The sequence below is a fragment of the Agelaius tricolor genome, unplaced genomic scaffold (genome assembly GCF_023055355.1).
Source record: "Agelaius tricolor isolate 1412-34295 unplaced genomic scaffold, bAgeTri1.0.p SCAF_5, whole genome shotgun sequence".
Lineage (NCBI taxonomy): Eukaryota > Metazoa > Chordata > Aves > Passeriformes > Icteridae > Agelaius > Agelaius tricolor.
This window is the reverse complement of record NW_027269265.1, coordinates 240,545-265,054: the sequence shown is the minus strand read 5'-3', so window position 1 is coordinate 265,054 and position 24,510 is coordinate 240,545. Positions and strand designations below refer to the sequence as shown.

General features: G+C 57.9%; 1 protein-coding gene across 4 annotated transcripts in view; it reads right to left on the bottom strand.

Moving 5' to 3' along the window:
- The window catches only part of LRFN5 (leucine rich repeat and fibronectin type III domain containing 5), a 45,885-nt gene extending 32,628 nt beyond the window's left edge, over nucleotides 1-13,257 (bottom strand). Inside the window, exon 1 of one of the 4 annotated variants that reach the window (XR_011679058.1) lies at nucleotides 12,855-13,255. The gene's annotated coding sequence lies outside the window, so the exon portion shown is untranslated. Of the gene's footprint in view, nucleotides 1-12,496; nucleotides 12,704-12,854 lie in introns of those variants that run through there. The other 3 variants (XM_071426013.1, XM_071426015.1, XM_071426014.1) reach the window with 3 other exon arrangements.
- Nucleotides 13,258-24,510: the final 11,253 nt, after the last annotated feature.

Below are 24,510 nucleotides of genomic sequence, written 5' to 3'. Positions count from 1 at the left end.
GCACAGGGAGCTGCCAGCCTGGCACTGGGCACACAGAGCTGCCAGCCTGGCACTGGGCACGGAGAGCTGACAAGCCTGGCACTGGGCACAGGGAACTGCCAGCCTGGCACTGGGCACACAGAGCTGACAAGCCTGGCACTGGGCACAGGGAGCTGCCAGCCTGGCACTGGGCACAGGGAGCTGCCAGCCTGGCACTGGGCACACAGAGCTGCCAGCCTGGCACTGGGCACGGAGAGCTGCCAGCCTGGCACTGGGCACAGGGAGCTGCCAGGCTGGCACTGGGCACAGAGAGCTGCCAGCCTGGCACTGGGCACACAGAGCTGCCAGTCTGGCACTGGGCACGGAGAGCTGCCAGCCTGGAACTGGGCACAGGGAGCTGCCAGCCTGGCACTGGGCACACAGAGCTGCCAGCCTGGCACTGGGCACAGGGAGCCTGGGCCTGGGAATGAGCGCAGAGATCCTGAGCTGCCACTGCTGTCCGCCAAGAACAGCAATCCACATCCTGTCATTTCGGAAGGATTGGAAGGAGCTGCTGGAGCTGCAGCGACAGAAGCAGCACCTGAGAGGTCTCACAGTGTCACAGACAGGCAGGGGCAGCCCCAGGAGCAGCACCGTGCTGCAGGCAGCCTGTGCCACCTCAGTGCCACTGCCCACGAGGGCAAGAACCCTCTGCTCAGGGCTGGGGCCTCCACTGCAGTTCCCCTCTGCAGCACCCTCAGCCTCTCTGCCCTGCTGCCAAGGTCACCCTCCTGGCCCCTCTACCTGGCATTTCTGTCAGGGAAGGAGTTCTCTGCCAGGCTCTGCCCTCTGCCCAGCTCAGAGCTCACTGGCTGCCAGACCCCAGCAGCCCAGGGTTTCCACCTGACAAACAGGAATTGCCAGACAGGCAAAACCCTGTGAAGTGCAGCTGAGCACATAAATGCTACAAAATAAGAGCAATTTATTCCACAGTTTACAAGTCAGTCTGCGGTCCTCAGAGATAATTCTGCTGTCAGGTGCTTGTGTTCCTCCAGCAGTGCCAGGCTACATCAGCTGCTATTGTGCCTTTATTAGCTCACACATGTGCAGACCTCCTTTTCCACATTATATTTGCATTCAACACTTAAAGTTTTGCTTGATAAGTGCTGCAAACTAAGTGCAATTCTGTCCTAAGATTGCATAGAAAACCAGAGCAGGCTTCTGACCAGCATTTATTATTCAGGACAGTGAAACATACTGATCTTTCTGGAAAGGTCTGGTAGTCTGGAAACACCTCTTGCCCCCAGGTGTTCCCAGCCACACACTGGTGCCGTGCTGTCCAAGTTCCACTGTCTCTTACCAAGGAGCAAACCACCCCTTACTGAGATATGAACTTTAATTTATTCTCCAAATCTGCAGAATCAGTCCTGTTCTACTCCAGAGTCACTCCTGCACTGCTGTACAGGGTATGTTACACTTCTGTTCCTGCCCGTCTCTCCTGGCAGACAGGTGCCCAGCCAGTGCCAAGGCAGCACGAGTCACCCACCAGCCCTGACCTCATCTTTCCAGGGGGAAAAACACCTGGAGCCCTCTGCCTGCCCTGGGCTGTCCCAGGGCCCAGAGCAGAGGGATCTCCCTGGGGACACAACCCTCAGCACTGAGGGCCTCACCAGAGGAGCAGAGGGATGTCCCTGGGGACAGGACCCTCAGCACTGAGGGCCTCACAGGGCCCAGGGCAGGGGGATCTCCCTGGGGACAGGACCCTCAGCACTGAGCACCTCACCAAAGGAGCAGAGGGATCTCCCTGGGGACAGGACCCTCAGCACTGAGGGCCTCACCAGAGGAGCAGAGGGATCTCCCTGGGGACAGGACCCTCAGCACTGAGGGCCTCACAGGGCCCAGGGCAGAGGGATCTCACCAAAGGAGCAGAGGGATCTCCCTGGGGACAGGACCCTCAGCACTGAGCACCTCACCAAAGGAGCAGAGGGATCTCCCTGGGGACAGGACCCTCAGCACTGAGCACCTCACCAAAGGAGCAGAGGGATCTCCCTAGGGACAGGACCCTCAGCACTGAGCACCTCACCAAAGGAGCAGAGGGATCTCCCTAGGGACAGGACCCTCAGCACTGAGCACCTCACCAAAGGAGCAGAGGGATCTCCCTGGGGACAGGACCCTCAGCACTGAGGGCCTCACCAGAGGAGCAGACACTTCACCCCTGCAGCCCAAGGCACTCGTGCAGCCCAGGCTGCTGCAGGAACAGGGAGCAGCACATGGCAGAGCCTGAGCTGGGGCCAGGCAGGGCACTGCAGCTACCCACAGCCACCCAGAGGGAGGCACGGGGACACAGGCTGTGCCTTGGACACCGTTTGGTGACACAGGGCTTCCTGAGCCACGACAAACAGTAAACACTCAGCCCAGCCTGAAACTACCTTATCATAATAAACCATTTCATTTTTATGGAAGAACTTCTTCCCTATGAGGGTGGGCAGGCCCTGGCACAGGTTCCCAGAGCAGCTGTGGCTGCCCCTGGATCCCTGGCAGTGCCCCAGGCCAGGCTGGAGTGTCCTTGGAGCAGCCTGGGATGGTGGAAGGGGATGGAATGGCAGGGGGTGGAATGAGCCATAAGGTCCCTTCCAACCCAAACAATTCTAGGATTCTGTGACTCTGTAAAGAAAACACATCAGCAAAAGCCATCAAAAACTCCCATGGCTCCTGTTGGGCACAGGGGCAGCTGCTCCCCTCAGCTCCTGCTGCTCCCATCTGGGGGGGCAGAGCTTGAGGCCAACCTGCCTGGCATCCACATCTGACATCAGCAGGTCAGCCTGTCAGTAATTGAATTACACCTGCATTACTTAATAAACAAAGAATACTCTCCACATTACAAGGATGTAATCCTTTAATTGGTTTATGAGCACAGAGTCCCATGGGAAGTGTCACAAATCCATCAGGATGCCCTGAGCACTGCGTTTCTGAGCTGGAGAGATAACGAGTGTCATATGCCAGCAGTCGGCTCTGGGCTGAGCTGGGAAGGGAGCTGAGCCAGCACTCTGCTCTCCCCACACCCAGCACTGCTCCTGAGGCTGTGCAGCTGCCACCAGCACCACCAGCAGCAGCACCAGCAGCTGGCAGTCAGACCCTGTCCTTCCAGCCCCAGCCCTGCTGCCCACCCCAGTGTGCAGGGTGCAGGGTGACCCCTGCCAGTGCCCCTTCCAGGCACAGCATCGTGGGCAGGGAGCACTGCAGCCCCCCCAGTGCCTCCAGCCCCTGTCCACACTCAACTCACCGGGCCTTGCCCACACAGTCCCACCTGAGTGCCCTGACACACACAGAGGGCACGCAGCTCCTCCTCGTCCATCCTCCCACCCTAGAAATCCCCTTCTGCTGCCTCACACAACTTACTGCTGCAGATGTAAACCAAAACCATATCTGTGTCAGTCAGCACACTTCAAAAGCCTTGGCAGAGGGTAACTACACTCTGCAGGAGATGGGTATCTGCTCCATGAGGCCTCATGGACACACACCCCAGCTCAGGACCAAGCCTCTGCTGTACAAAATCCACTCCAGCACCAGAACCACCATCCCTGCTGCTCCAGCTGGCACTGCTGGCCATGCTGAGGGCAAGGCTGGAACAGGGCACAGACACATGCTGGTCACAGGGGAGGGCACAGAGACACAGCACTGCTGGCCATGCTGAGGGCAAGGATGGAACAGGGCACGGACACATGCCGGCCACAGGGGAGGGCACAGAGACACAGGGCAAGGAGGGAACAGGGCACGGACACATGCTGGCCACAGGGGAGGGCACAGAGACACAGGGCAAGGATGGAACAGGGCACGGACACATGCTGGCCACAGGGGAGGGCACAGAGCACACAGCACTGCTGGCCACACCAGCAGCATGGAGGGCACCGAGCATGGGGCATGGAGTGCAGCTGGGACCCGCATGCTCTACGCTGTCCCTACAGGGACACCCAGATTGCCAGACGTGTGTGCTGCTCCCCAGATACTTGGGTTAGGTTTTCTGTGCCTGGCATCACCGTGTGGTGCCCCTGGAGTAGGACTGATTCCTCTGACCCGTGTGGGGTAGCTGTAATACTGCTGTCCTTCACTCTCCTCCTTTAGCCTTCACGTCTCCTCACATCCCCAGTACAAACCAGGGACGCATTACTGACCATTGGGGAACCATTTGGATATCTTATTAACACCTAAACCCAAATTCCAGATGGCAAGGAGCAAGTCCAGCCTCTCCCCAGCATTCCAAGTCTCGCATCCTTCTGGCCACACAATTCCACTCCTCGTTACTGTTCTTTATTTACTGTTATAACTTTCCAGATGGAATTTAAGTGCAGTCACACTCTCTGTACATTGATTGGCTTCTTTAATGCTCCTTAGAAGAAATGAAGCTCACTCAGTGAGCCCTTTGTGCCTGTTGGTGACACCACGGGAGGCCCTGGCAGAGCTGGTGGAGCGTGGCAGGGCTGAACAGAGCTGCTGGGGCACCCAGTGCCACAATCACAGGGCACTCACCTGGGCAGCTCAGCTGGCACCCACCTGGATACACAGCACAATGCTCATTTAAACACCACTGTCCTCATCTGTTCCCTTAGAAATTACAGAGTCCTCATCTGGCAGTAACAGCAGCTGCCACCACCCCCCTGACCTACCGTGCCTTTTTCCACAGCATCTATCATGTTTCCCCTCTAGGGCAGGCAAGGACAGGGGATTGCTTCAATCCACAGAAGCTGCACATTTGCAGAAGGCTTCTTAAACAACACATGCTAGGTGTGTCCAGCTCAGGGCAATAATGAACACAGCAGGAATGCCAGCCCTCGGGAGGCAACCTCTCATTTCAGCCACATCAGGACTCAGACCCTGATGGAGGGATCCTCACTGCTCACCAAAGGGGGAATGCAGAGAGGGGGGTGCATGTGGGACACCTGCAGGATCCACCTGCAGATGAGCAGGGGGCTCTGTGCAAGGAACATGGAGTACTAGAAGGGGGGCTGCACCCCCCAGTCACTAAATGCAATCCTTGCCATGTGCTTGGGGACAAGGACACATCTGTGTTCAGTGGCCCAACATGCCAGGGCAGCAAGGGACAACTAGCCCACAAAAGAGTCCCCATGCAGGTGCTCTGCTGGCTGAGCCTGTGAGGCCACATGTCACCAGGGTGGCCGATTGTCTCCATATTCATCCCCATCCCTGGTCCTCAGCACAGCATATGGGGCCTGAACATTACCAGACCCACACTATGAGGACAGGGGGTCACCTGGAGGCACTTGCAGCACATCTCCAACCCACCAGAGCCATGCCAAGGACCCCTGCACAGAGCCTGCTGGGATGCCCTGCAGCTGGGCAGCACTGGAGCCTAGACAGGGGCTTGTGCTGTTAACCTGGTTCTTTACACCACAGCAGCACTGGAGCCTAGACTGGGGCCCATGCTCTTATCCTGGTTCTTTACATCATAGCAGCACTGGAGCCTAGACTGGGGCTGGTGCTGTTATCCTGGTTCTTTACACCATAGCTGAAAGATGCTCAGCTTGCCCAGGCTCAGGTGTGGCATTCAGGGCCATGGTGCTCTCCTGCCCAGGGTACTGTCGGTGTGCAGAGCCCTCCCTGCCTGTGCCTGTGACACGTCAGACTGTCCCCAAAGGCAGCCAAAGCTGAGGCTCACACACAGGAAAGCAGCAGTCACTTCTTGAGAACTGCAGTTTGGAGCCTGGTCCCCAGGAGCAGCATCACTGCAGCTGGGCACCGGCAGAGATGAGACACGAGGCTGACGTGTCAGGAGGAGCCACGAGCACAGCAAAGCTGCCCACAGCACAGTGACACCAAAGCTGCCCACAGCACAGTGACACCCAAGGTGCCCACGGCACAGTGACACCCAGCCTGCCCCCGGCACAGCGACACCAAAGCTGTCCACAGCACAGTGACACTGACCCTGCCCACGGCACAGTGACACCCAGCGTACCCATGGCGCAGTGACACCCAGCCTGCCCATGGCACAGTGACACCAAAGCTGCCCACAGCACAGTGACACCCAGCCTGCCCATGGCACAGTGACACCAAAGCTGCCCACGGCACAGTGACACCAAAGGTGCCCAAGGCACAGTGACACCAATGGTGCCCACAGCACAGTGACACCCAGCCTGCCCACAGCACAGTGACACCAATGGTGCCCACGGCACAGTGACACCAAAGCTGCCCACGGCACAGTGACACCAAAGCTGCCCAAAGCACAGTGACACCAAAGGTGCCCAAGGCACAGTGACACCAAAGCTGCCCACAGCACAGTGACACCAATGGTGCCCAAGGCACAGTGACACCAAAGGTGCCCAAGGCACAGTGACACCAAAGCTGCCCACAGCACAGCAACACCAAAGGTGCCCATGGCACAGTGACACCAAAGCTGCCCACAGCACAGTGACACCAAAGCTGCCCACAGCACAGTGACACCCAGCCTGCCCACGGCACAGTGACACCAATGGTGCCCACGGCACAGTGACACCCAGCCTGCCCAGCCTGCCCACGGCACAGTGACACCAATGGTGCCCACGGCACAGTGACACCCAGCCTGCCCAGCCTGCCCACGGCAGCGCACGGCTCTGGCAGCAGCAGCAGCAGCAGCAGCGGCTCACGCAGCGCAGCCGGCAGCAGAGCTCCTGTGTGTGAAACACCACGTACCGGCAGCAGCAGCACTGACTCACGGCTGACAGGGCGACAAATCCCGCTCGCCTTACTCAGACCCGCTCCCACGGGCCCTATCAGGAGCCTTACATCAGGGCTTGCACAGCGCGTTGGAGAAAACACCAACGACACAGCTCCCAGAGCCCCTGCAGTGCCAGTGACTCCTGCCTGTGCCAGTGATTCCTGCCTGTGCCAGGGATTCCTGCCAGTGCCCATGGCACCTGCCTGTGCCCATGGCATCTGCCTGTGCCAGTGATTCCTGCCTGTGCCCAAGGCACCTGCCTGTGCCAGTGATTCCTGCCTGTGCCAGTGATTCCTGCCTGTGCCCAAGGCACCTGCCTGTGCCAGTGATTCCTGCCTGTGCCAGTGATTCCTGCCTGTGCCCATGGCATCTGCCTGTGCCAGTGATTCCTGCCTGTGCCAGTGATTCCTGCCTGTGCCAGGGATTCCTGCCTGTGCTCAGGGCACCTGCCTGTGCCAGTGATATCGGCCTGTGCCAGGGATTCCTGCCTGTGCCAGTGATTCCTGCCTGTGCCAGTGATATCTGCCTGTGCCCATGGCACCTGCCTGCTGGGCCAGGGATTCCTGCCTGTGCCAGTGATTCCTGCCTGTGCCAGGGATTCCTGCCTGTGCTCAGGGCACCTGCCTGTGCCAGGGATTCCTGCCTGTGCCAGGGATTCCTGCCTGTGCCAGTGATTCCTGCCTGTGCTCAGGGCACCTGCCTGCGCCAGTGATTCCTGCCTGTGCCAGTGATATCTGCCTGTGCCCATGGCACCTGCCTGCTGGGCCGGTGATTCCTGCCTGTGCCAGCAATTCCTGCCTGTGCCAGGGATTCCTACCTGTGCCAGGGATTCCTGCCTGTGCCCACAGCACCTGCCTGTGCCAGCGATTCCTGCCTGTGCCAGGGATTCCTGCCTGTGCCCATGGCACCTGCCTGTGCCAGTGATTCCTGCCTGTGCCAGTGATACCTGCCTGTGCCCACAGCACCTGCCTGCCTGTGCTGGGCATTTCCCATCCCAGGCAAACTCTGAAGCCTGGCTAAAGCACAGAGAACTAGCATCTCACCCATGTGCAGCAGAACGTCTCTGCGTGACTCCCCAGTGGTGCTAAGGCAATCCCATCCCAGTCCCAGGATCAGCAGCACTAGGGGACTAAGAACACATCCTGGGGATTCCTCTCAGTGTGGCTTTCTCCACTGTGCCTTTTCCTCTTTGTTTGTGCTTTCCTTGTACACCTGCTGTCCCACAGCTGCTGAGTCCTGCTGCAGGACTCACAGAGCTGTCACAGCTCACTGTGGTGGGCTCCTGCTTCTCCATCCCCCATGGCCAACTACAGAGACCAGGAAGCATAAATAATTGGAAATAAATACGCAGGGAATAGCAGCTCTCTGGCAATGAAACAATGCTGAGGCAACAAAAACTGAAGAGTTTTATCTGTCTGCAATCCAAAAGAATTCCAACACGATCTTGACAGAGAAGCCTAAATAAAAACTTCAAGGGAAAAAAGATATTCCACTTTAAAACAAAGCTACCTAATAATATGTTTTCATGGAAATGTTTTGCCAGGAGACAGTTCCTGGGGAGAAGCTTCATCTACAAGAGCAAACTCAAAACCACAGCATTGGACACGAGCTCTGCAGCATTGGGAACTGGCTCAAATACTCTGAGGCCATGTGCTACACAATTAGAGGCACCCACCAAGGCTCCCATCATGGCCTCAGCTTGACAAACCACCTTCTGCATCATCCAGCCTGCTTGAAACAAATAGGACTTGTACAGCCATTTATCCCATGGAAACACAGAAGCTGCTGCCCAGCTCAGGGCACGGTGTGCCCAGTCTATGCCTCAGTGGCCAGGTGGGATGGGGCACACGGGCAGGGAGCCCTCAGACACCTCAGGCAGCATTCATGGTGTGCCCAGCCTGTGCCTCAGTGGCCAGTGAGACAGGTAGGATGGGGCACATGGGCAGGGAGCCCTCAGACACCCTCACCCACAGGGCAGGACATGGCTCCTGGCACCACAGCATGTCACCACACCACAGACCTCTGGCTCGTGCAGCCCAGAGCCCAGCCGAGGGACCTGGGGTGCCTGGGGGACCAGAACTTTTCTTTGGTTCCAGGGGCTCAGGGCCAGGGCCCTCTGCAAGAGGCCTGTCCCCTCTCCTCATCTCACCTGCTCCCCTGTGAATACCAACCCCTTTCCCTTCCTCTGCAGCCTCTTAGCTCTCAGAGAACCGACAGCAAGAGCTGCCACAGAAAACAAAACGATGGCCATCACTGTTCCATGTCAGGCTGCAGGCATCAGCCAGCCACGCCTGTCACCAGCACCCAGGCAGCAAGCCCATGGGCTACTGGGGACACAGCCGGGGTCTGCACCCTCCCCGGGAGCCCCACTGAGACCCACAGCAGCTCCAGAGATCTGCACCCAGGACACAGAGCCAGGCCTGCAGCAGGGAACACCCTCCAACCCTCCACAGCCTGGATCTGGGCACTGCAGAGGAATTCCATAACCTACCTTACTTCAAGATTTGTCATTTTGTTTTCAGAATGGCATCGCAAACTCCAGAGTACCAGAAGGTATATCTGACTAATTTGTAGCAAATGTTTCTATATTGCTGCAAAGTGCATGATTATTTGATACAAACTTTCTAGAAAGAATGGTTCACTCTTCAGCAACAAAACCTTATATTTTGGGTAACGTTTGGATTTGGTTTCCCAGGCTTGAGCATGTCTCCAAGCACTGCTCCTGTTTGACCACATTTCTCCCTGCTACACAGCCACACAGACAACAAGCTTTTGTTTCCAAAGCATTTTAGGTAACTACCTCAAGAATAGTTTTTATTTAAAACAAAAACACACACATAAGCCTCTCCTAGCACAAACTTCATCAGATAGTGTCAGCAAGCATGGTTTAATAGCATGATATTGAAAAGTAATTTTACTACTAGCTAGAAAAGTCTGAAGACTGCAGAGGATATATTTAGATGCGTATAAATAGACAACACTCAGTGATGTCTGGTCCAAAGAGTACAAATCTTCCCTAATGCATGGAATATGCCTGGCCCAAAACGCTTGAGCAGCACTTACACAGCCTTTTCAGTCTGGCTCGGGTTCTGAGCCCGCTAATAGCGAGGCCATTAGAGCGGCGCTCGGCCCAGCTGCTTGTGCAGGGAATATGCAAAGATTGCTCCATAAAACCCAGCCTCACCACATCTGAAAGCACAGGCAGGATCGATCAGCAGTGCAAAGCCATTAGCTCTCCAGCCTCTGAGCTACCCCCACGTGCCCCAGAGGAGGGACAGGCCCTCCAGGCACCTGGGGATGCTCCACCTACCCAGTGTGTCACGGCCATCCTTCCCGATGCACCCGCCTTCCCATCCCCTCCAGTCTTTCTCAGAAAATCGAGGAAACTCTGTTTTTTCCTTGCCATGCTGCTCAGCCACATCTCTTCTTGGGCTCCCCACATTCCCAGCCAGCCCAGATCCTGGGCTGGGAGGCACCTCTCAGCCTCCTCCCCCTGGCCCCACTCACACCTTCAGTGGCCAACAGGAGCCTCTCCAGACAACAGACCTGCATGAAAAATTCAAACCAAGCCCCTGGGGCACCATCCTGAGCAGAGCTGCCGTGAGTGCAGTTTCTCTTGGCTGTAAGGATGACACGAGCACTCAGCCCACCGGCTCTCACTGGGATAGGACAATCTGGAGGCCACTTCTGCAGCCACATGTCTTTGGTGGAATGGGTCAGTCTCAAGTCTCCTCCTGCACCTGGAAGTGTCTGCTGAACAGGAGAACTAGTTCAGCTTTAACTTGCACTGGGTACCTGACTTATCCAGGATTTGCTTCCACTGACTGCCCTGCCATGATAAAACCAAGAACTGCTCTTTCTGAAAGCAGAAAGATGAGGTAATATGCCAGGAGATGTATCTTAGAGAGGCTTGTAACTGGAGGCCAAACTGGCAAGCTCTGGTGTGCATTATGATCCAGCCTTACGCATTTAAACACATTTATTATGCATTTAAACAAATGCATAATCCCTTGAGTACAGTATATATTTAGCAGCGTGGATTGGGAAGGTGTTGGGCACTGAGAACACTCAGTTTCTGCTACGGCTGCTTGTGCAAAACCAAACCTGACTCCCAGATCAGCAGTGGAATTGCCAGGCCTGGCACACCTCTCCCTGCCAGGACTGACTCTGGAATACCACAGAGCCCACGGGCCAGCTCCAAGGGGTGGCTGTACACAGGACCAGGGTGCCCACCCGGAGCCCTTGGCAGCACACACAGCCCCGAGCACCCAGCTCCAGGCAGCTGGGATGCAATCCTGCACACCAGGACAGACCAGAGCCAGCACACACAGTCCATCTGGGCAGCACTGCCCCATGCTCCTGGACACAGCCATGGCCAGGATCGCTGCTGCCAGGGCCAGCCCAGACCCTCCATCTGCAGAGGCACAGCTGGAACCAAAGAGGCTTCAATTCCAGCATGGATCCACCTCGCCTCGCCAGCGGGCTGGCTGGCTGTGCCGGCCTGAGCAGCCCTGCACACGCAGGCTCGCCCGAGGATGCTCAGAAGGAACGAGCTGACGCCACGTGTCACTCAGGAACATGCGAAATGGAAGCGTGGGTGGGGAGGATCACCAGCACGACAGCGCGATGGCCAAGGGCAGGGACACCCAGCCTGGCCAGTTCCACGGCACCCAGCCAAAGGCCACACGGGGCTGGGCTTGGCTGGGGGCGCCTGCTGTCCCACCCCTGGTCTGCAGGACTGCTGAGGCCGAGTTCATGACCACAGCTGGAACCAACACATGCCTCCGTTCCACACACACAAACATAATGAGTGCCCCGGAGATGCAACAGACTTGAAGGGAGGAAGGGAAGAGCTGCTGTCCCAGGATGCAGAGGAGCCGCAGAGCCGGTGTTCCCCGGTCCATGCTGGGAAGGAGCAGCCCGGGAGGAGGCCAGTGCACCTGGCTCAGACATGCCGGTTCCCGCACGGCAGCCGGGCTCCCGGAGCCGCGAGGGCTGATGCTCCGACACCAACATGGCTGCGAGGCTCCGCCGGCTTCTCCGCCGCTGCTCTGCCATCTCCCCAACGGGAACCTTCCGGCGGGGAAGGGCCATTCTGTCCTACATTCCTTCTCCCGCACACGGCGGCGTTCGCCACGGAGGGGGCGGAGGGGACGGAGGAGAGTGGGGCGCAGCCGCATCCCGGGACGCAGGGGACCGCGGCGGCCCTGGGGACAGAGCCGCGGGGAGAGCGGGGTGCGTGTGGCGGCCAGGGGCGGTGGGACGGGGCGGGAGGACTGGGGCGGGGGAGCCGCGGGGTTCCGGCGCCCTCCGGCAGAGCCCCGCACCCCTCGAGAGCGCCCCGGGATGGCTCCGCGAACAGCGGCGCCTCCGCCCGCTCGGGCAGCGCCGCAGCGCCAGCGGTGCCGGTAACCGGGCGGCGGCGGCAGCGGCAGCGCGGCGCGGAGGGGGCGGCGGCCGCGGCACGGGCGGCCCCGCAGCATCGCAGCCTGGCAGCATCTCCGGCCCCGCAGCATCCCCAGCCCAGCCCAGCCCAGCACGGGCGGCCGCCGGCGCCGTCCCGCGGGCAGCGGCGGCAGCGCGGCCAGGCCCGGCCCGGCCCGGCCCGTCCGCGGGGCACCCGCCCCGCCGCTCCGCGCTCCCCGCGGCCGCCGCCCTCCCGGGAAGGGCGTCGTCCCGGCGCCCCCGCCGCGCCCTGGGGTCGTCCTGACCGGGACGTTCGGCACCGGCCGGGCCGCCCCTCACCCTCCCCCCCGCCTCCCGCCCCGTCCCCTGGGCCGGTACCGCGGTGCAATGCAGATGTGCGGGGCGCGACTCCCCTCGCGTTACCTGGTGCCTCCGGGGACGGGCGGCGGCCGGAGCGCGTCCCCTGCGGGTGCGGCCGCGGCCGGGCCCCGGCGGGCTGCGGGCGCTGGCGGCAGGCGGGCTGCCCGCCGCTCCGCCCCGAGCCGGCGCTCACCCCCCGCATCCTACCGCGGCTCCGCGGCGGAGCTGCCCGCGGCCGGGACGGGCACGGCGGCCCGGGGACGGCCCCACGCGGCGGCTGGGGCGGGCGGCGGCACATGCACACACGCGCGGCGGGGGCGGGAGGCGCGGGACAACCCGCCCGCATCAGCCCGCCCGCATCGCCCCGCACCGGGGCAGCCCGCCCCGCTCTGCTCCCGCCGGCGCTGACCTTGTCGCGTACCTGCGCCAGGTTAATCCTCGCCAAGCGCTGCCGCTCCGCACCCCGCTGCGGGATCCTGCGCGCCGGGCGCTGCGCTGGACGGACGGACGGATGGACAGACGGACGCGGCCGAGGCGCGGGCAGCCCCGCCGCCGGGCCGGCGCCTCCCGGGTGCGGGTGCCGCTAGCGCGGGGCGGCCGGCGGCAGGGCCATGCGGCTCCGCGCCGCTCCGCGCCGGGCGCGCTCAGGCGGAGCAGCCGCGGCGGCGGGCGCTGCGGCGGGGCAGAGCGGGGAGCGCGGCGCCCGCGGCTCGGCCCTCCGCGGCGGCGGCAGCTGCGCCCATCCTCCGCGCCGCCGGCCTCCGCCCGGCCCCGGCCCCGGCCCCGGCCGCGGGCAGCCGCGCCGCTCGCTGCCGCATGGAGCAGCCGCCGCCTCCCCCGCGCCGCGCCGCGCCGCGCCGGGGCGGGCTGGAGCAGCCGGGCCCTCCCCGCCCCGCCGCACGCACGGCTGAGCCGCAGCCGCCCGCCCGCCCGCCCGACCGCCGCCGCCGCCGCCGCCGCCGCGCAGACGTGCGGCCGGGCCGCCCCCCGCCGCGCCGGGCTCGGGGCTGCGCGCCGCCGGGCGGGACCAGGCGCGGGCACCGGCGCGGAGACGGACACGCCTCCGCCTGCCCCGCCACGCCGGGGCCGGGCTGCGGCGACGGGCGCCGAGAGCGGCCGCGGCCCCCGGGGCACCCCGCAGCCCTCCGGGGGCCACAGCCCTGCCCCAGCCGCCGCCCGGGACCCCGGGGCCGGAGCGGGCGGGGGCGGCGCGGCTGCGGGCGGGGCGCGGAGTTTGAGCCGGCGATCGGTGCGGTGGATGCACCGGCGGAACCGTCCCGCGGGGTGGGAGCGCGGCGGCAGCTCCGCTCCGCTCCACCCTCGGGGCACGCAGTGCCCGCATCCTGCCCGTGCCCCGCCGGTCCCCGGACACGGACTGCAACACCGCACTTCTAGGAGGGATGATCCTGGCAGGAGAAGGAAACGCTGGGTCATCTGTGGGGGCAGTAAATCGGAGCGCTTTTGGGGATTGCGGTATCGTTACCTGCCTCCTGGATCTCTAACAGAGAGGAGTGCATTTCGTGCTATGGAACACTGACACCCTTTCCTAGTGCTCTTTTGTGGGAAAACGCCGGGGATGTTGCAGGACCCGAAGAAGAGGAGCGCTGCCTGCAGAGCCTGGAAGAGGAGCTAATTAACAAACCTCGTCAGCGGCCAGTGACCCCGCACCTGGAGGGATGCGCAGGCACTGCCCTGCCACCACTGGGCAACGGCCCCGTCTCCCCCGACACCCTTCCCCTGGCACGGGAGGCATTGCCGGCTCCTCCGGGGCTGCCCCGGGACTCTCTGCAGCCGCCACCGCCGCCCAGGGTGCGGGAGAAAAGCCACGGAGCGCTCGGCACTCTTTGGAGGCAGCGGGAGCAATGCTGCCGGGACACATCTTCTGCCTGGGGATGCCCGTGGTGGGAGCCCCGGTCCAGGAACGGGAAGGAGCCGTGGCAGTCCTCATGCCTCTGCTGATACCGTGCCAAAGTTTTTTGTGCCTTGGGATGCAGCGTCTGGCATCGGTAAGGGTGAGAAGAGGGAGCACATCGGTATTCCTGGCCTCAGGGCTGTCCGTGTGACCTGAGAACTTGGAAGTGGTCTCCACAGCAGCCCGTGACCCTGTCTCACAAGGAACACAGCTGCCAGAGCTGCATCATCCTCTGTCCTCCTGGCAGCCTCCGAAGCTGTCCAGGGCTGGGCTGCCAGGCTGAGCCTCTGTTAGTGTTTATCTCCAAGTACCAGCTGCTGTTCCACAGAGCTCGTTCGAGCTGTTACAGGGGAGAGAAGCTGGCAGGAGGAAATGAGTCTAAATCTCCTCTCCCTCAATGAACTCATGTCAGCTGGCTTTGCTGGGGCGGTCTCTGCCCCACACTCAGTCCTAGCACCGGTCTCCTTTGGAGCTGGAGGCACTGTCGTGCTCAGCCCTGATTTGGCGTTCACAGTGTGCTCCCCTGTGGAGAGAGGAGAGAGACAAGAAGATGCTCCCTGGTAAAACATCCGTGGTCTTGGCTGGCATCCACCAGCTTCTTGGGCTTCAGGTTCGAGCATTTGCTGCTCTGTCAGTTCTCTGCTGCCCCAGAAGCAGGGGGGCTGGCATGCCAGTGATGCCAGCAGGGTGGCTGATGTTGGCAGAGGAGGCAAACACCGGGGTGCAGCTTCCCTGGCCATAGGAACATGGAGAAGCATGGTGGAAGCATGGGCCGAGAGCCTGGTGTGTACTGGGGGTGCACTGGTTTGCACCATCCAGCACAAACACACTGTGAGGGCTGGTTCAGGACCACTCTGAATGGGTACCAGCCCAGGAGCTCCACATCCTTGCAGCTAAGGCAATGTCCTGTGCTCTCTGGCCTCAGGTCAGAGCAAGGGCTGCTGCATCTTCTTTGTCAGCCTGAAATCCCTCCTGGACATGAGACTGAGATGAGCACCTAGTTAATGTACCCAGCGGGAGAACTGCGCCTCCCTGGGGCATCCAGGAGTGTGGGAGCTGTGGGTGTGCTGGGGAGGTTCACTCACTCCTGGCTGGGATGGAGAGCCCGCTTGTCTGATCCTGGACCCAGACCTAAGTGACAGCGTGTGGCTGCTGTGCCGTGCAGGTCTCACCCTGAAACTGTTCCCCTCCCTCTTGTTCTCCCCTCTGCTGGGGCCTCCCCTGGGCTCTCTCCTGGGGTGTTCTTGGCTGCCTCAGTGACTCTGTGGGGGTGTCTGTGCCTGAACGCTCCCTCCAATGCCCAGGGACAAGGGTCAGGCTGTTCTGGGACAAACCTCGGTGTCCTGGGGAGGGCCAGCTCTGTGTCCTGGTATTCCCAGTGCCTGGCAGTGTACCTCATGGACAGCACTGTCCTGCATGGCCCTGGCACTGGGGATGCTCAGGATTACTCAGGTGAGCTCCCTCCCAGCTCGGGCCAGGATTCACCCTGCCTTGGGCACCCTCACCCTGCTGGGGCTCAGTCACCTCCCCTATTACCCTTCTGAACAAGCTGGGGATTTTGTCTTGCTCTCTCCAACTAGTGTTAAAATGCTTTTTTACTGGCAGAGCTGGTAACTCCTTAACCTGAAATCTTTTTCCCTCACAGGTATCATTTTAAAATTATTTCATCATTTCCTTTTTTTTTTTTTTTTTTTCTGAAATAATGAGACTTGGAGGAAAGTGCTTTGTTTAAATAACACAGAGAGTTCTTTTATGCACTTTCTAACCCTCAGTCACCTCCGGAAGGAGGGATCTGGGGCCTCAGGCACAGTGCCAACGTGCTGCAGCTGCTGGCGACAAGGTGTCTGCAGCACCCCGGTGCCACAGGGGGCTGCCCTCCCTCATCCCCTCAGAGCTGCTCCCCAGCCCCAGGCCACAGCCCCGAGCAGTGCTCTGAGCTGTGCCCAGAGCCAGCAGCGTCCCTGGGAGCTGCTGCTGGACCTGGGGCACCAGGGGGGCAGCGTGAGGGGCAGGGTGGCCGTGGCAGCGGTGGTGGCAGCTGGGCCAGGAGCTGTGCCAGGAGCTGTGCCAGGAGCTGCTCAAGGATAACGTCACTGTTATCCCTGAGCACTGAGCCCGGCTCCATCACCGTGCACTGAGCCCAGCTCTGAGCCCGGCTCTGAGCACAGCTCCATCACTCCGCACTGAGCCCGGCTCTGAACACGGCTCTGAGCACAGCTCTGAGCACAGCTCCATCACTCCACACTGAGCACAGCGCTCAGCCCAGCTCTGAGCACAGCTCTGAGCCCAGCTCTGAGCCCAGCTCTGAGCACAGCTCCATCACTCCACACTGAGCACAGCTCTGAGCACGGCTCCATCACTGTGCACTGAGCCTGGCTCCAAGCCCGGCTTGTACTGATCTCGGCTCTGAGCTCGGCTCTGAGCTCGTCTCTCCATCACTCCGCACTGATCTCGGCTCTGATCTCGCCTTTCCATCACTCCGCACTGATCCCGGCTCTGAGCTTGGCTCTCCATCACCGCACACTGATCTCGGCTCTGATCTCGTCTCTCCATCACTCCGCACTGGTCTCGGCTCTGAGCTCGCCTTTCCATCACTCCGCTCTGATCTCGGCTCTGATCTCGTCTCTCCATCACCGCACACTGATCTCGGCTCTGAGCTCGTCTCTCCATCACTCCGCACTGATCTCGGCTCTGAGCTCGGCTCTGCCCGGCCCTTGCCCAGGCTCGGAGCGCTGGTACCGCGTGCCGCGTGTACACCCTAAAGGAGAGCAGCAGCACTGCAGGGCAGCGGCGCCGCGCTCCGCCGCTCCCGACAGCCCGGCGAGAAGCAAGGCAAGCGGCAGTACATGGTACTGCTTGAGAGACACCGTGGTACCTCATCAAAAGTGGCTGCAGCCGGCAGTGCTTGCTCATCCTTACAAGGAGGAAATTCGCTGCCCTAATCGCTGAAATGTCAAATGTCACGTTGTGTGAAGTGCATTTCTCTTCCCTGGAGCACCTTGGAGACGAGCACGCCTCAGGTACCAGTGCACTGCCAGCCTCTCCTTCCAGAAGAGCGGGGGAAGCGTACAGAGTGAACCCAGCCGTCCTTTCCTGGGGATGCTTTTCCATTTTGAGTTCTTTAGTCTGTAAGATGGGGGAGCTGTTGCATTGTACAAAGAACGGCAGGGAACGATCCTGCTCCTCCGGGAGCCCTCTGTCCCCTTGCTGCCAGCCCAGAGGCAGGGCAGGCTCAGGGCAGGCAGTGCTGAACCTGGCCAGGGCACACAGACCCTCAGCACTGCCTCTGGTTTTATTGGAGGTGAGCTGGTGTGGCATTCTCCCTGTTGTGCCTTGGTGCGTGGTGGTGCCCTGGCCTTGGTGTGCCAGCCCCACACTGCCAGTGAATCAGACCCACACCCAAAACCACCACGGGCTGGTGACAGGCTTAGCCTCAAACAGACTCGCTTCGTCTGGTGGAACCAAACCGAGATAATAATAGCTGGAGTGCACCCTTTTTTGCATTTTTAATCAAAAAACAGATTTAAAGTAATGAGTAAAGTAATTGTAGTGTCTGTTTACTTAGCCTTTTAATAGATTTGTTCTTTGAGAAATAAAATAATGTGCTGGTTTTTTTTTATTTCTTGCATTGATTATTTGAAGGCTTCTAGCTGTTGGTACCTGGCTTATTTAAGAAGTGCTTTAACTGTGGTGGATGAGCACAGATGAGCACCAAGTGTCCTGCAGGGATGGCACCCCTGCCTCAATTCTGCATTGCACGGGCACAGCTTTGTCTGGGAAGGTCCAGAGGCACAACTGGGAAAAGTCTGCTGGGCTGGCAAGGAGCCTTGTCCACCTCAGCCCACACCCCTGGGCAGGCTCTGCCCACCCTGGAGCCAGCACACCAGCTCAGGGCTCTCTTCAGCCAGCTTTGTGCCCCACACCATGGGTTTTCTCACCCCCATGGGGCCTGGCAGGGACACAGGCTCGCCCAGAGCATGGCTTGTTCAATTGGGAAACAGGGGTGGAGGAAATATTATGGGAAGAAACAGATATATTGCTGGGCTGTGAATAAAAGTAGAGACTAAGCTCAGTCATGTATTAGAAAAATAGCCTGTCCCCAAAAAACCTGTTACCTGCAAAAGGCCATTTCCTTCTGACAGGTGTGGCTGTCACCTGCAGGCACTGGGACGTGGGGTTCCCAAGGCAGGCAGGGTCAGAGCAGTGGGGGACTGCCAGGGGCCCACTGTGGCTGACAGGCAGTGCTGATGAGTGGGATGGAGCTGGGGCAGAGCTTACATGAGGAGAGGGCTGCTGGCACCGTGGGCAGCCCCTCATTCCACCTCTATAAACAGACACACTCGTGGCTTTGAGTGCTTGTGGCTTTGAGGGGGCCAGCACAGCTGGACATGGAAGGCAAAGCCAGCCTGTAGAGCAGGGAGGGACCCAGGGCTGTGAGCAGGGCTGTGCTCTGATGAGCTGGTTTGGGGGAAAACAGCTCCACGTTGGTTTCTGAAGGTGACATTCAGCCTGCTGGATGGAAGAACAACGATTGCCAATCCCTGAGGGCAGCTTCCAATCGCTGGACAGCTGGAAAGCACTGGGAGGGTGGGTGGACTCGATGCTCTCAGAGGGGTTTTTCCAATCTAAATGATGCTGTGGTTCCATGATTTCAGCAGCCAGAAATGCTGGTGTCATGCAGATGGGATGGGCATCACCTGACAAGCAGCACAGGTACCCAGCCCTGTGCCAGCAGGGCTCAGTGCCCCTGCCCTGGCCTGCCAAATCCCAAAGATGTGCTGCATTGCCTGTCTCCTCCTCCTTGATTCTGGAATTTCAATAGCATGCTCCCTTAACACCTGCACTCTCTTCACGCTGGAGTTTTGGGTCTCGATCTCTTAAGTTCTTCCTTATTGACATTTATTTCTTACACAATTTATTCCTTTTCTGTTCAGATGACTTCTCAGTAGAAAACAGCAAAGTCTCCATCAGCAGCCTGCCCCAATTCCCCCAGCACTGTCAGAGCCATGTGCAGAGCTCCTTTCCAGAATAGACAGGAATTTGTTGTTCTACCAGCTGCTGATTTAAGTATTTTTCTTAAGCCAAATTTTGCATGGAAAAGTGTCTCCAGTAATTCAAAATATTACTCTTCTGGATATTCCATCTCCTCTCTTCTATCCAAGCAGCATTAGCTGAGGGCTAATGTTCAACTCATCATGGTGGGAGAATGAAGAGCTACCCTACACCTCATTTGTACACAGAAGAAAGAATAAACTTTTATTTACAGCCTTTGCAGTCTTCAATTTATAATGTTTACAGTCTCTATAGTTGCAGTTTAGAGTACGCAGGAGCTCACCACTGCCATAACCACAGTGAAAAGCTTGCACCAAAAATGAGTTCATCTTCACTTCAAAAATGGCTCTGGAATGCAGGCTGGAGTGTTGCTCCAGCAGAGACAAGGAATACAATATTCCACTGGAACGGGAGGAGAAAGTGAATTTAGTGATTATTATGCATAAGCATCCCAAACAAGCAGAACTGGGGAAATAATAAGATAACTAATATTTTTGAGAAGCTGCTAATTGGAAAAAAAAAATAGAGACACAGAAGCAAAAGAATTCTAGTAATAACTCTTCAAAAAAGAGAGAACTGGCGTCTGGCATGGATCCCCACTGCTTCCGAGCTTGTTCAATTAAAATCAACACTGAATGGGTTTTCTTTCACTACCAATGCTCAAGCTGCATCCTTCAAAAGGATGGCAAATGATTGATATGCATATGAAAGAACTACAGAGTATGAAATTACAGAATGATACAGGGTTTGGATATTTGCACTTTGAGATATTAAATCTTCTGAAGGAAAATATTTGAGCAAATTCTGAATAAAGAACCCTACAGAGGAGGAAGAAAGAGCAGCAAGATAATCTAATAAGGCAGAGACAGAGCAATTTCCAAGTGCTGAATTCCTCAGCTGAACCACGACATGGTGTTTCCAGCCCAGGACCTGCTCTTCTCTCTGGCCTGGCCATTCACTACCAGGGAATTGTACATGTTCAGAACACAAACCAAGTTCAAGGTCCTGAGTCAGGCTTGGATTTAACCCCTTCTAGAGGCACAAAGATGCTAAAAACCACTTCACTGCTCCTGGTGCCCACCCTCCTTTCCTTTTTGTAGGTTCGGTGTTGCTGGTACACATCTCTGAGCAGGTGGAAACCCTGAGTGTCCCAACAGGCTCGGTGGCACAGAGAGCCCCTGCTCCCCTGAGCCCCTGCTCTGCCCTGCCTGGCACAGCCACCCCTCCTCACAGCTGGCAGAGGAGCCAAAGGAGGCTGCCACCTGTCACAGACATCTTCTATGGAAAATCCTAAGGATCCTAAATCCCATCTTTTATGGAAAATCCTTTCCTTAGGATTTTTCCTCCTGAGAAGCTGAGAGGCCTCAGGAACAAAATGTAACCAACGGTTATCTGCTGCTGTGGAATGCAACAGGTGCATCTGGGATTGGGCTCATGTGGTTGTTTCTAATTAATGGCCAATCACAGTCAGCTGGCTCAGACAGAGGGTCTGAGACACAAGCCTTTGTTATCATTCTTCCTTCTTTTTCTATTCTTAGCCAGCCTTCTGATGAAATCCTTTCTTCTATTGTTTTAGTATAGTTTTAATGTAATATATATCATAAAATAATAAATCAGCCTCCTGAAACATGGAGTCAGATCCTCATCTCTTCCCTCATCCTGGGACCCCTGTGAACACGGTCACAGCCACCCTCCTTTGGGTCTCTCACAGGACAAAGTGCTCTGTAAATTAGGCTTTTTTAATGAACTCATTAGGAGATACAACAACCAAGCACAACAGCAAGGGCTCAATCCCTCTGCCCAAGGGATTCCCATGAATTCACCCATTCACCCCTCAAGCCGTATGAGATTCCATAATGCATGAGCCATGACTGAATCCCACAGCTCTGGGCAGAGGAGACCCCAGCCCAGGGGTGAGTGCTCATCCCTCCCCTCAATCACCATGGTGTGGGCATCCCCTGCAGGCAAAAGGAGGCAGGGGAAGCTCAGCGTGGCGCTGCTGTGGGACCCACTGCAAGGCTGCTGGGGTGAGCTGGCTTTTCTACCCCCAGCTTGGCGTGCTCTGCTCCCAGAGCCAGCAGGCCCAGCTGAGCCTCCCTGCAGGGATATGTGGGGATGCTGCTGCAGGGACGGGGAGCAGTGGCTGCCCTGCAGACCCTTAGCTCTCCTGGCCACCTCCTGCCACTGTCCCCTCTCGCTCTGACCCAGTGATGCTCTCCCAGCACACGCCAGGCTGCTGGCTATGGCTGTGTTAGCCAAACATTTGATCAGGAGTCACGGGAACACTCACAAGGTTCCAGGCATCCCTTTGATTCTGGTTTCTGAGAGCTGCAAGAGGAGGACTTGGGCTGTCTGCTGTGTCCCAGTCTGCCAGCCTGCTTTATTTTAATACTATTGTGTGCAGATTAAACACCATTGAAAGTCACCTGTTTGGCATGAAGCATCTTGTTAGGAATATGCTGCATGGAAACCCCTCAGACAGCTGCCTGATGGTCCCCAATCACACAAGACTTCCTCACTGCGTTTAAAATCTCGGGATGCCACGACTCCACGGTAATTAGCACTAATTGAAGGCGCAGTACTTGACTAACTTCCTTTACAGGAGTCAGGGAGATCAGAACGCCTGGGTCAGGAATTACCCTCCCACTGCTAATTACCCTCCCACTGCTAATTACCCTCCCACTGCTGTGGCCACAAGGAGCTCTCTGCAGCTCCTGTGCCACTGTCACCCCTCAGGGACAGGATCCTCAGCCCCTGTGCCATTGTCACCCCTCAAGCACAGGATCCTGGCTCCTGTGCCATTGTTTGTGCCATTATCCCCTCTCAGGGACAGGATCCTCAGCTCCTGTGCCACTGTCCCCTCTCAGGGACAGGATCCTGCCTCCTGTGCCATTGTCCCACCTCAGGGACAGGATCCTGGCTCTTGTGCCAATGTCCCCTCTCAGGGACAGGATCCTCAGCTCCTGTGCCATTGTCCCCTCCCAAGGACAGGATCCTCAGCTCCTGTGCCATTGTCCCCTCCCAAGCACAGGATCCTGGCTCCTGTGCCATTGTCACCCCTCAAGCACAGGATCCTCAGCTCCTGTGCCATTGTTTGTGCCATTATCCCCTCTCAGGGACAGGATCCTCAGCTCCTGTGCCACTGTCCCCTCTCAGGGACAGGATCCTGCCTCCTGTGCCATTGTCCCCTCTCAGGGACAGGATCCTCAGCTCCTGTGCCATTGTCCCCTCTCAGGGACAGGATCCTGGCTCCTGTGCCATTGTCCCCTCTCAGGGACAGGATCCTGCCTCCTGTGCCATTGTCCCCTCTCAGGGACAGGATCCTGCCTCCTGTGCCATTGTCCCCTCTCAGGACAGGATCCTGGCTCCTGTGCCATTGTCCCCTCCCAAGCACAGGATCCTGGCTCCTGTGCCATTGTCCCCTCCCAAGCACAGGATCCTGGCTCCTGTGCCATTGTCCCCTCTCAGGGACAGGATCCTCAGCTCCTGTGCCACTGTCCCCTCTCAGGGACAGGATCCTCAGCTCCTGTGCCATTGTCCCCTCCCAAGCACAGGATCCTGGCTCCTGTGCCATTGTCCCCTCTCAGGACAGGATCCTGGCTCCTGTGCCATTGTCCCCTCTCAGGGACAGCATCCTGGCTCCTGTGCCATTGTCCCCTCTCAGGGACAGGATCCTCAGCTCCTGTGCCATTGTCCCCTCTCAGGGACAGGATCCTCAGCTCCTGTGCCATTGTCCCCTCTCAGGGACAGGGTCCTGGCTCCTGGGGCTCCAGCCCTTCGGGAGAAGTGGGAGCTGCATCCTGCCAGTCTGGCCTGACACAGGGCACACACTGGGAGCCCCTGGGTCTGGGGTTTGCTGCTGTTTGAAATTCTTCTGGAAATGAACCCTGGCTGGGCTGAAGAAAACTTCCGTAGGCAAAACTCGACTGGCCCCTTGGGTAAGCTGCTCCAGTCTCTTGCTGTCCTCGACAAAAATGCTTGTTTCACTTCTGATCTTCAGTTTCCCACTGCAGCTTCCACACACAGGTGTTCTTTTCCTTTTTTTTAAAGTCCAGCCCCTAAAGAGGAATGTTTTCCTGCTTTTCCTGTGTTTCTCAGGTCCTGGGTAACTCCATCTGCCAGTGCTCTGTGAGGATGGGGAAGCCGAGCCCTGGACTGATTTCCAGCCTGCTTTCTGTCAAAAGCCCATAATTAGATGCATTCTCTAAGGCCTTTACAGTGTTTGTAGAGTGAGCAATTACCAAATGCTACATTACAATTGTACAATTAGCAGTGCTACATTGTTAATAATGAATTTAAGACTTGTGTAACAAGACTGGAGGGCTTCCATGTGGAGGGCTCGGGAGGATCTCGTTTGCATTACAAAAACCAGTCTGTGCCCTGGCCTGCCGCTTGCATCTGAGCAGGGGCAGCATTTCAATCTCAAAGTCAAACTCAGCGACCGGCGCCTTCTCACGAGTGGGGAGATTGCAGTTCAGCCCCATGGCTGAGATGACGAGGATGGAAACATGTCTAAGGGAATCTTGTGGAAGCAAATAAGGCAACATTTCTGAGGAAAATGGCACTCCAAATACCATTACAGTCTGGCTTTTTATTTTCCTCAAGCGGTGTCTTGGAACCCCAGCCTCCCTATTAGTTCCTCAGAGCAGGTTTGTGGGCAGTTTGTGGTTTGTTTAAACAACCCACCATGATTGTTACTGTTCTTTGATGGTGAGAAGGTTGACATTGAATGAAATTTAATTTAAGGGATTTTTTTTCCAATTCCACTCTCCCAAAACCTAACACCAATAAAGAAATCCAGCCTTGAGGTTGTGCTTCTCTCTTCTCTCCTGTTTACTTTCTCCCCTCATTGTTTCACACAGCAGATGGCCATTTCTTCCCTAAGAGTTGCTTGTTGCCCTGTTCAGTGATGAGTTTGGGAATACATCCATTAGCAGTGTGAAATACAAAGCTGTGTTTTGTGTCAGGTACAAACAGGCAATGTGTGTATTTGTGATTGTGATATGTGTGGAGACCAACAATGGAACAGTTGTGAATTCTAATAATAACTGAGGAAAATAAAGCATGGAAGAAGGCCTTTGAACCTGTCTTTTGTTTGCAATTAACCCTGGTT